Raw genomic sequence first — 11,896 nt, 5'->3', positions numbered from 1 at the left:
TATTGTGCACTTCATATGGCAAAGCGGAAACAGAGGCAGAAAAGAGACGGCCACTCCTCCGAATGGGGAAAAGGCAAAAAGCGCAAATAAAGCGGACATAAATCCTCCCACCTTCCTCCTTCACGGGATTCCTTCCGGAAGCGGCGGCGGCACTTACATGTCTTTACATGTCATTAACAGCAATGAGTTGGGGGCTAAAAAGAAAAGCATTTCCCTCCTCTCTTCCGCCTTCTGCTTATTACAAAATTTCACACAAGAGACGTCAAATCGAGAAGCGACTGTCGGGGTTCCCTCCTTTTCTCGCAGCCGCAAAGTACCGCAACTTTTTAAGAAGAGGCAAAAAGAGCCAGAGAGGCGGATGATCGGAGCGCGCGCGCGGAATCGCGATGGATGGATGAGTCGCAGATCCTCCAACACTATGAGCACATGCGCCTGCACCAACTCCTAGCCAACGTGATTCTGGCTCAAAACTCACCTCGCTCTATCTGTCTGCGTGTACTGCGTTAGTCGTCCACAAACGTTCTATTCAGGATCAACAGAAACGATCCGACAGTGTTCCCCCTCCATCCATCCAGCCACTAGACAAAACTTGACCATTGGCGCTCGTCCCCTTTTCTCTCCCTCGATCTCTCTCTCTCTCCCATTCTGCTGGAGCTGGAAACTTTGCGTGGGTGTGTGCATGTGTGTTGGTTCTTTTACAGCCGGATCGCCACCACCAACCCAAGTCCTAACGCGTCTCTGTCCATTAGAGTGTGTAAAAACTCTACATACATTACAAGCAACTAACGAGCGGTGGTGGCAGAGATAACCCTCCCACCCCACCAAACAAAAAAACAAGGTCACCCAACAAATAGAGTGAACGTGATTGATTGATTGCAACTATGAGCTCGAAAAAAACAAAACAACAAAAAAAACCAGGGGGTGAAACCAGAAATTTCCGAAGAAAAAGAAGAAAATGATTATCGGTTCTAATTTGCGATTTGGTGGCAGCTGCGATACGAAAAATTGAAGGAGGACTTTCAACTGTCCGACAAGCAGTTCAATCGAAGCCAGCCTACTCTATCTGATCGCCGTTCTAGGCGTCGTGACTAACGTGGCCGTCATGTTGCTTATCTTGGACGTCTTCCAGAGTATACAAAAACACACCAATAAAGTGGGTATGTGGTTTTCCTTACTTGTGCGTCGACATTTTGGAGAGATGGTTGTTGCGTTGAAGCTAGATTGCCTGGATTAATGTTCGTTTCACCAGAGTCGAGCAATAGATGACGGTCCTGGACGTAAACATCGGGCTGTCGAACAGCATTGTATTGGCAACTCTCGCCTTGGACTCCGATGCCTCCGCTCCATCCTCCCGATGGGTTGTCAACGTAAATCTGGCAACGTCCAAAATGCAGACGAAAAAAATCAGAGAAAGATCAAGACTCGAAGTGTGAAAACTAGTGAACAAACTGTGTTTGTTGTGATAAAATCATGTGTGTGACCAATTGTGACTGTGAATTGTGACCGATTTTGTGAGATTATTTATTTTAGCGAAAAAGTGTGTGCGAAAGTTGGCTAATATTCCAACATTGATATTCTTCGATCTGAATCAGCAGTGCCGTTGGGTTGGTGATTTGTGTTCGCAATTTCAATTTTTCAAGTGTGTGTGGACAAGTGACAAGTGGACAAGTGTAGACAAGTGTGTGTGGACAAGGTTGTGTGTGTGACACACACAAAGTGTGTATGAAATTTTGTTAATATTCCAACATGGATATTCATCATTGAGTGTGTGAGAGTGTGTATGTGTATGTGTGAAAGTTTGCCATAGTCCTACATGTACATTCATCATACAACATTGATATATAAATAGAGCAAAAGGTAAAGGGCACTTACATTATCTCCAACTACTGCGGTCAGTGTATCTGTAATTTCCATGAAATCATCTGCAAGTTCTAATTCAAAATTGCAATGAAATTTGGAAGCCATGGTAAAAACGACGTTCTTTTTCGCGACCAGAACAAAAACTAATGTGCTTCTTTGTCTTCCTTTGTCTTTTTCAGGAAATTCTGAAAATGTTCTTTGGCCATAGAACACTTTGAATTTGGAGCGATCTGATTCGACGACAAATCCATCTTTCCCCGTCAGAAAAGGCTTCGTCTGGCCAGTAGTTGTTTATGACAGCTATCGGCCATTGCCGATTTCGTACTAGACGAAAGCCTCAAAATACTAATTCGCTTTCATTATTTAAATGGTGTTTTCAGTTCTATTAAACGATTCTGTTTTCAGGAGTGATGTTGACCCATACAATGCTCAACATGAACAGTCTGCTGCGTCTGTTTTGGGTTCCCTGATCCAAGAACTTGAGTCCAAGGCCCAGATTTTAACCACAGAAGAATTTTTTCTAACAAAAATTAATCTTCAAGGTTGTTTCTGAGATTTTTCGAGTAAGTTGTTACATTTTTACATATTAATAATCAAGACTAAAACTTTTGTTCATTGTGCAGCAACGGTACAACCAAAATCCCCTTGCCCTGCTGAGAATCAGTCGACATTGTTTGTGTTAATTGGATCGAGTCATACGCTGGTATTGTTTCAGACTCTCATGGATAATTATTTGGACTGAAAAATTTAACTAAATTTTGCTTGTTTCAAGTCCGTTATTCCAGTGATGGAGAGACCTGGTGCACTGTACTCAACGACGACAGTACTCAGCGTGTGGTCCATGGCAACATGGACGTCAATACGCAAACCACGAACGAGATGATCGTTGTTCCATAACCAGCAGTGCTGCCACTTCTGAAATAGCAAAGTCGTGCAGGGTTGCCTAAAAAAGCCCGAAAATCCGTTTTTTTTTTAAATCCTGCACTTTATCTTGCACGATTTTCTTCAAAATCCCGCAAAAATCTTGCAAAAAAAAACCCCCCGCATAAATCCGACGCGATTCAACATAATTTCCTAGTTATCCTTATTTGAAGTCTTTTCTTGTCAGACAGGTAAAACATTATTTTGATACTGTTGACCGACAGTTAAAAGCTACACAGCAGCTCGGTAGGATGCTTATTTTAGTCCTATTTTAGCACTTTAAGATTACTTAACACGTTACGCTTTTTGGTAAGAATTATAAACAAACTGAAAAGCAAAATTTCATGCTTCTTCGAAGTGTAACATGCTTACAAAAAAATAAGTATGTTTATAAAATGAAATTAAGTATGTTTACAGAACAAGTACTTTTAGCAACACACTTATCATAGATTTAACGTACTTGAGAATCAGCGTCATTAAGAACTTGGCCAACGGTAATGTATTCCTAATATCTGACGTTTTTTTTACCCGCCTTCTCTCCGACATTTTCTCCGATGGCTTTCTCCTAGCTTTTACCGACTACGTTCCCAGAGTCATCTCATCAGCCATCGTTTCCGTATCGTCTACACTTCATGCGAGGTGTGATGTCACAAATTGAAAGTATTAAAATCTGGATTTTTGATACAATAAAATTTCTATATGCAAGGTTCAGGTGATTTGAAGCAATCTGGCGATCACCTGAACAACAAAAGAACGTGACATATCATTTATGAGCGAGAATTTTGGAACCGTGTTGAACTCGAAGAACTTCAAAAAGAAATTATCTGGAGAATCCCCTTTAATGACGTGGAAAACAATGAATCCCCTTATCCTAGCCTGAAACTAATTCATTTCGTTCAATTCACAACGATAAAAAAAACTAGCCACATCTTTTGGCCTCTTGTACTCCAAGAAAATAGTTTTTCAGTGAATTTTTTTTTACTCTCTTAGGTTTCGAAATCAATAAGTTCCTTATTGATCCAAATTTTTTAACAAATAAATAAATTGCACTAGGTTGTACCACTGATGAGACTTTTTCCAGGGAAAAAAATTTCTCCTTTCATCCAGGCAAATTCCAACCTTCGACCGTGATCTTGGTATCTTTGAAGACGTATGTTGGGCAATTTGAATAACTGATCTCTGAATAACATAAAATTTATGAATATGCAAAATGTATTTGAGTGTGCAATCTCAAACTGTTTCAACATGTAAAGAGAATTCAAATATAAAATGTTATGTCCATGAAACATAATTGACAAGTTGGGAGATTTGTTAATTTTTTCTGATTGCTCGTCACACTGGCGAATATCTGGCCGATTGTCTTTAAATTTTTAGAGACCTATGAAATTTATGTAATGGAATGTCGTATTACAATGCTTCCGATATGTCTGGCCAGTACAACGGTCTGCAAGCTCGCATCAAAGCGTTAAATGAAAAAGCGAAATATGTGCCGTGTGGTGGACATTCTCTAAATGTGGTCGGTTTAAAAGCTAAAAAGTATTGCTTCGACTGGTGTATTTTTTGGTCAACGGTATCATTAACGATGTCTGTCACCGTTTCGTCCAGAGTAAGACCTTCGGCAACCATATGTTATTTTATCCGCCTTCTCTCCGACATTTATCCAATTGCTTTTCATAAGCTTTCACCAACTAAGTTCCCAAAGTCATCTCCCAAAAAATCTTACCTTTTCAAAAGAACACAATCATCTGATCTCAAAGAAAAATAATAACAAGTTAGTTACCAACATGTTTGCCTTTTCAGTACAAAACAAAAGCTTTCTTAAGGAGATTTTGATAAGAAATGTAAAATATGACAAGAAAACTTCTGGTGGGAAGTAGAAAAATAGAAATCATTAAAAACATAGCAATTTTTTTTTAATTGACTGATAAGAAAAGTTCCGGCAAAGTTGTGATTCATGATCTGTTACGTTGAATCATATTATCAGTCATACATGTAATACATGCATGTGCATGTGCATGTATTAAATTTTGGTTAAAGTCTATTATGATGTCATACATGACTGTTATGGAAATAAAAAGATTATGCATGCTTATTTTTATTTAGATATTTATATTCAATTTATTACCTCTTCAATGTTGCTTTCATCATCGCTGTCTTTATCTTTGGATTGGTTATTGATTGTTTCACTTGACTATATTTTTAAAAGAATTTTAAAATCTGTATTATGTAATTTTTATTACTCATTTATTACCCATGTTGTTTCACCGTCATCTCCCATTACTCCCTCATCTGAAAAAGAACTATCACTTGCCACCAATACTTTTAAATTAACATTTTCAACGGTACTTGAGCTCATTGAACTTTCCTATAAATATTTAGAAAGATGTTATCAAAATATAGGTTTAGTATAATAATATTTATTGGTATTACTGGTCTCGTTGAGTCTTGATTTGTAAATTGATCATGATCGCCTAGCCTGAGTTTGGGGTTTAGCATTTCCTCAATTAAGGTTTTGTTTTTTTTCCTTCACAAAAACCAAAATATAGTATCCTCAAAATATATAAGTGCAATCAAACGGCTTTTACCCTTTCTGCTAATAATTCTGCTTTAAATTTAGCACAATCTGATTTGAATTTCTGTAAAGACACGTCAATACGATTAATGTAATTAAAAAAGTAATGGTATAAGATTAAAATTGAACTTAACTAAACTTACTTACAACTTAACTAACATTAACTTCAACGTTAATAGTCCTTTTATACGCCAAATATCGTATCACTAGTTGTTTTTTGTTAAATTCATTAACTTTGTTTCTGTAACACCTTCCATTTTAATTCAACTAGCTACTATGTTCTGATACTATAGTATACTGTGTTTTCTAATTTTGAAATAATTCTTAGTTAAAACAAATGTTTTAATTTTAAAATTTTAACTGATATTTAATGCCAGTCATATTTATATTTTCATAATTTTTTTTATATACGTAATTTACCAAAGTTTTAAAGTTAGTGAGTGTTTGTGGTTCTCAGGTTTCAATTAGTGAAGCATGCAACATGTAAAAAATTCTGTAGCATACGAAGGCTCATTGTCACTGAATTAGTTTGATATTTGTCCGAGATAGTGTAGGATCTCACACAAGTAAAATATGACTTAATTTTCTGCTCAAGAAATAGTGCCAAACAAGCAAAACATTATACTAAGTGTTGGCAAAAGATAATTTGATACAACCTTGCACTGACAAGGTTGTATACAACGTATCCGGTACGTAACGTATAAGGTACTTATTGTAAGGAATGCATCAGCTCACTTTTTCTTGGAAAAATATCCTCTTCCTCTTTTCTTGAAACAAGTCATTTTCCTTTCCATCCTTTAATTACGCTCACCTTGCGTTAATGATCGCGTTGACTTTGTTTGTCATATAAAACCCCATCGATTGTAGTTCTTTCTTCAGTCAACGCTGGGCTGTTCACCCAGTCTAGTGTTGATTCACCCTTTCGCGAGTCAAGTGTCAAGCCGTTAATTCGACCTGCTACTGACCTGCTCGTGCCCCGTTTTTAACTTGTTGCGTTTGTGTTTTCTTATGCTTGACGCTGGCTACACGGCTACGGCTGTGTGTATGCCTCCAACCCTTTGAGGCATGTATCGTCTTGTTATTTAAAATTATGTTGACGTTGTACGGGAATATACCATCAAACGAAGAGTGCAGCTTCCCTGTGAGAAAAGGTTCTCACATTATACTACAATCTGCACATTAAAGACTGGAATTTTCCAAATTGTTCAGGAGCAACTGATTGTTGCTATTAAGAGTCAGGCCCAATCAGTTTTTGACTAATATAACTACAAGTAATTTTTTAGTAGGCCTATCATATTCAGTATGTGATTCAAAGTATAATTTCACCCTCATTGATTTTGTGGTAAGGAAAGCGACAAGACGGTTTATCTGTCTGAAATACCAAATTCCGTAGTTTTCTTTAGTTTTTGTGTGTTAGTCTTGCACACACTTGTTACATATAGTTTATAGAAATTCGTTCGTTCACCCAAAATTTACACTGGAATCCATCTATCAACACCATAGTAGTGAGGATGTCTTATATATATTCATTATTTTACTCGTATTAATTCATTTTTGGAAAAGCCATTAACTGTAGATTCTAATTACGATCACGAGGAGTCAGACGATAATAACCAACCAGATATTGTTAGTGTAAGTGAATTATTGCAGTACATTAAAAAGTTTTCGTGTAGAAGTGTATCAATTTTCGTTATTTAACGTGTTCAATACTTCAACCACGATCTGGGGAATCAGTGAACAAAGATGGTGGTTCAGGGAGATCGGTATACGCGTACATTAAATACAAATATTCAAAGTTAATTAAAATTTTAAAATTTAAATTATAGGAAGAAGATATGGATAAAATGTCAGAACAAGAGTTGAACCGTATAAAAAACTACAAACGTATCATATTAAGTCCTTTTTAGTGTGGAACATTTTTATTGCGTTCAATTTTCGGAGTCTTGATTACTGTTGCTATAGCAATAATTAAGCTATGTATGGATCTACCAGACGAAAACGAAGCTGAAGTTGCAAGCAATAGTTCATCAACAGACAACCAATCTAGAAATTATATTCCAGAAATAATCAATTAAATAGCTTCGGAACTGGTTTCGGAAGAGTATGATCTCAACTACTTTTTGCAATTAGCGATCCAAATGCAAAACGAAGCGAAAATGGCTCTCAGAAATTAGCCAAAATAAAGTAGAAGCTTCCGTTCTCGTATTAAAAATGCTTAAAAGTGAAAAACGTTTCAATCAAACATTGGACTTCCTGTTGAAGGATTTCCCACTACACCTCATTTAAAAGAATCCAAAGGAAAAAAAACTAAGTATACATCCCTTAACGCTAGCGTTCATTCTATCATTTGAATAATTTAAATTTTGTAATATTTCATGAAATGAAAAATATATAATAAATATTTATGATATCATCATATTTATGATATTTCTTTTTTCATTTGAAACATTTTATCACGTTACTTCGTCGTTATTACAATAACATATTTTTTAGCGAATTCTGCCTTTCAAGTGTTTATTCAATGTGTTAAATTTTCTCAGTTCATCTGCGGTGAGATGAGAGAAAAGTGCAAACTTCATATTGATGACCAGAAGAAATTGAACTCACAGTTCGACCACCACTGTGGGAGTTATTAAGGGAAATGAAAAGTTTATCCATAACTTTATCCCCAAGTCTTCCACGACGTAATTCACGTCACTCAAAACATCGGCCACGGTTTCATCCACGGTATCAGTTGCAACTATAGACATATCCTCGGACACATCCTTAGCCACAGACTCCCCACAGCCGCGCCCACAGTCTTTCCCACAAATTTGCCTAAGCCGTCACCGATAATATCTCTTTTTCCACCGCCTTAGACTTTTCTTATAATGTCACGGACATTTTTGTCCATCAATCAAAGTGCACGAACATCTATAGATCATTTTGAATTCATTTTCTCTGTTTGAGGTTTGATATCTAAGGCGGACGTCACGAACGTTCCCAGGCAAGTCTGAGCTATACTCTTGTGGTGTAACTTTTTTTACCCATACCATTCCGTTCAAACGAAAATCCGTCAAAATATTTGATTTTGGGTTCTAGTTTTAGCTTTTAGTTTTTTTTTATTTAGTTCTCGTTTTAGAAGTAGCCTAAAAACTTATTCCAATCTTTTTGAAAGCGACAGTAAAAATTTCGTAACGACTATGAAACATGGGATGGGAGATGACATGGGGAAAACCAATGGAAGGTTTATTTACGATGGAGAAAAAGTTTTAAATTAAAGTTGTGAGTCTCCGATGCCACATATTATTGGTAAATGTTTTAATTAATAGTGACCTGGTTTTGAAATAGATTTTTCTTTTTAGGTGTGACCATTCAAGAATATCAAGGGATACGACTCTGTGTGCAAAAATCAGATAAAATAATCATTGTTGAGCAATAATCATATTGAAAGGTGGTTCATATTTAAAATGTTTCTGAGGAGTTTTAACCTAATCAAAAACGATAATATATGGCCTTTCTGAAATTGTATCGAAAAACAACAAAACCAAAAGGAAATAAAGAAAAAAAAAAGGTTTTCGCTTCATATTTTACCTAGTCAATTGTGAATTGAAAACAGTTTTTATTTTATTGCCCGTTTTTGTCCCTTTCTTCCCCGTCCATTCCCACCCACGCCGGGTTGTCACCCCCTGATAAGCGCGCGATTTCTATGTTTAACAGAGAAGCGCGGGGTGGAAATGAGGGGGAAGAAAGGGACAAACACGGGCAATAAAATAAAAACTATTTTCAATTCACAATTGACTAGAATAAATATGAAGCGAAAAATCTGAAAATGAAGACTTCTGTTGAGCTTGCCATGTTCTTCATTTCAGAGTTTTTCGCGAATGAAGAATAGAGGCAGTGTTTTGGTCAGTCCTTTGGTAAATCTTAGCTGAGAGTCACCTCGTGACCCCGTGACCCTGAGATTTCGTCACATCTGACATGCATGGAAAGAGATTTATAGCAACATTATCCTGAGTCCTTTGAATTTTCATTCATGCTTGATTTATTGAGGCAGCTTACAGGCACCACTCGGCACACTGTGGAGGGATGCTTTTAATGTGAGTTCGTTCACCCAGAGCTGCAAGGACCTTGGTTGACATTTTCGGTGAGAAAGAAGATGCAGCAATACGTAAAGCGTCGGCCAGGGGTTTACATGACTGAATTCTTAAAAGGCTAATAAGGAAGCACCATGGACGTGTTCACAAAAAAAACGCCCTTGCTTAGCTGGAAAAAACTGGGAATCTAGACCTCGGCAGTACAGTCAACTTATGGAAATCTTTGCAGACACTTTTCGAGGACACATTGGTGACGAAACATTGGCAAATTTTTAAAATTCACATAACGGGCTAATTATTCCCAGCCAACAGTCAAAACAACTGGTGGGTATTTTTTATTCCATTTCATTTGTATAATTTTAAAATGTCACTTTTCTCATATTTACAGGCATCTCACGGTGTTGCTGAACACCTTCACGCCATTCCTTATTAATTCACTTGCAATTTTGCCAGGGATAAATATAACTGTGCTGATGCTTGGGCAAGTCTTGAGCTATACAGTCTTGCATGTTGTGGATCTCAGTTTCCAATTATTACCTATATTGTCATCATCCATATGCAGCTTCAAAACTTTTGGATTGTGTAAGTCTTCAGAGGGTTTTTAAAATCACTTTCTTTTTTATCCTTAGTGTACCACCATCATTTGCCTCAAGGTTCGTCAATCTATTCAAGATTGTTTCTAGAATTTCGCCCCGAAACATGATACCATCCCCCATCTAATAGCTGTGGCGGCTTGAGTGCCTTCGACCTTTCTGCGATTTGAAATTCATTGTGAACTTAACTTCTGGTGGCGTGATGTATGTTTTTAGTAAAGGTATATTCATTTCAAAATTATAACCATAAAGGAAAAAAAAATTAATCTGTATGAAGACTTTAACAATCTTGACATTAATTACCTATATATTGTTATGAAAACGGGGACTCGGGCATAGAAAACAAATACAATAACTCTCAGTATCTCGGTCTTTATTCCTGACACAAATCTTAACAAGTCCTTTACCGGCCACACTACACCGTGTCTGCCTGGACTCGCCCCACCGGCCATAGTTATGGTATTCCGGCTCTTCACACATGCATAGAATAATACTGGTCATGTATGTGACATCCAGTTACCAGCAAATACACATATGCGTTTTAAACAATAAGCAACACGAAGACAGACAAATAAAGGTAAGGTACTCACACACGAAAGAACACGAGATAACCTGGCTATTGGGAGGAGTACCGAGCTGATGGCGACGTCGTCTTGGTTCCAAAGGGTACACAAGAGTGGCCTCAAATCAATTGAAAGGAACAAAAAGAGGAAACTCCAACTCAACGTCAGAGAGACGTGAAAGGGAAGAAGAACTCACTCGACGATCTTATATCGTCGAGTTCCGTCGAACAAGGTGAAACAAATACAAATATAATAGGGAAGCAGAAAGGGCAGAAAGGGAGGTAATTCCGGGAAATCCGTCGAGGTGTGAACGTCGACAAGTCGGCGACGATCATAACAATATTATTGCGGGAATCGATCCTGCATCTCTTTGAATAGAAGAAAAAGCCAAAATTCCTAGAATTCAACTCACTTCTGAAGAGCCTGCCCCTCAAAGGCCTAAAACTGCCTAGACTGCCACCCAAAACAACCTAAAACCCCTGTAAATACCAAAATTTTGTAAAAAAACAAAAAACAACAACAAATCTTCTAAAGAGCCACCAAATTTTGCCAATGCGACATTCGCAATGTTTGATCGAAGATTGCCGTCCTGAAAAAAAAACAATCGGATCTTTAAACCGGAAGACTACTCGGTGTACACCGAAGTCCTGATAAAAAACAGGCAGATCTTCAGCCAGTGGAGTACTCAGTTTACACCGAAATTCGTGCGGAAACCAAGTTTCCCGGATTCGTGTTTGCACGCTGGAAACAGAAAAAACATATTACGATGAGCTTTTTCGACCAAAAAGTGATCGTTCCAGGTAAGGTGGGGTTGGATACGTCGCTGATGGAGTGCTGGACCATGTATGAAAGTCTTCGCTGCAATGAACAGCCGATGGAAATCACCAAAAACAAACTTGTGTTCGATCAAGAACCGACAGAAAATGGTTGGTGGCTTAGCACTGTGGTGCTATAAACTGTTAACTCTGTAGTGGACAAAATTCAGCTGTTTCAGGAAACAGAAGGGGACACCTTTCCTACCCTATTGGAACAGCTTCTGCAGCTGCTGGAAGTTTATTATACAACACATCACTTTGGTTTGGGATAAATCATTTACGCAGAAGTCAAATCCAAGGTCACGCCTGCTAGAATCTGGTGTTGGAACTATATTTTCGCTTGGTTCATGAGGAAAATTACATCTTCATGACGAGGAAAAAGAGTTAGAATTCCACCTAATGTAAACACAACGATGCCTCCTTCCTAAAATCGAGTGCGATAAAAAAAGTGGACTCGTATGACGTGATAGGTCAGTCTTAGTTGTTTGTGATAGTG

At 37.6% G+C, this 11,896-nt stretch overlaps 1 long non-coding RNA gene across 1 annotated transcript; it reads left to right on the top strand.

Moving 5' to 3' along the window:
* Positions 1–3,064: 3,064 nt before the first annotated feature.
* Positions 3,065–3,887, top strand: LOC124209826. The gene is made up of 2 exons (XR_006881082.1): positions 3,065–3,420; positions 3,488–3,887. It is a non-coding gene; the product is annotated as an uncharacterized LOC124209826 (long non-coding RNA).
* Positions 3,888–11,896: the final 8,009 nt, after the last annotated feature.

The sequence above is a fragment of the Daphnia pulex genome, chromosome 12, assembly GCF_021134715.1.
Source record: "Daphnia pulex isolate KAP4 chromosome 12, ASM2113471v1".
NCBI lineage: Eukaryota > Metazoa > Arthropoda > Branchiopoda > Diplostraca > Daphniidae > Daphnia > Daphnia pulex.
The sequence above is the reverse complement of the archived record's forward strand: the minus strand, read 5'-3'. Positions and strand labels throughout refer to the sequence as shown.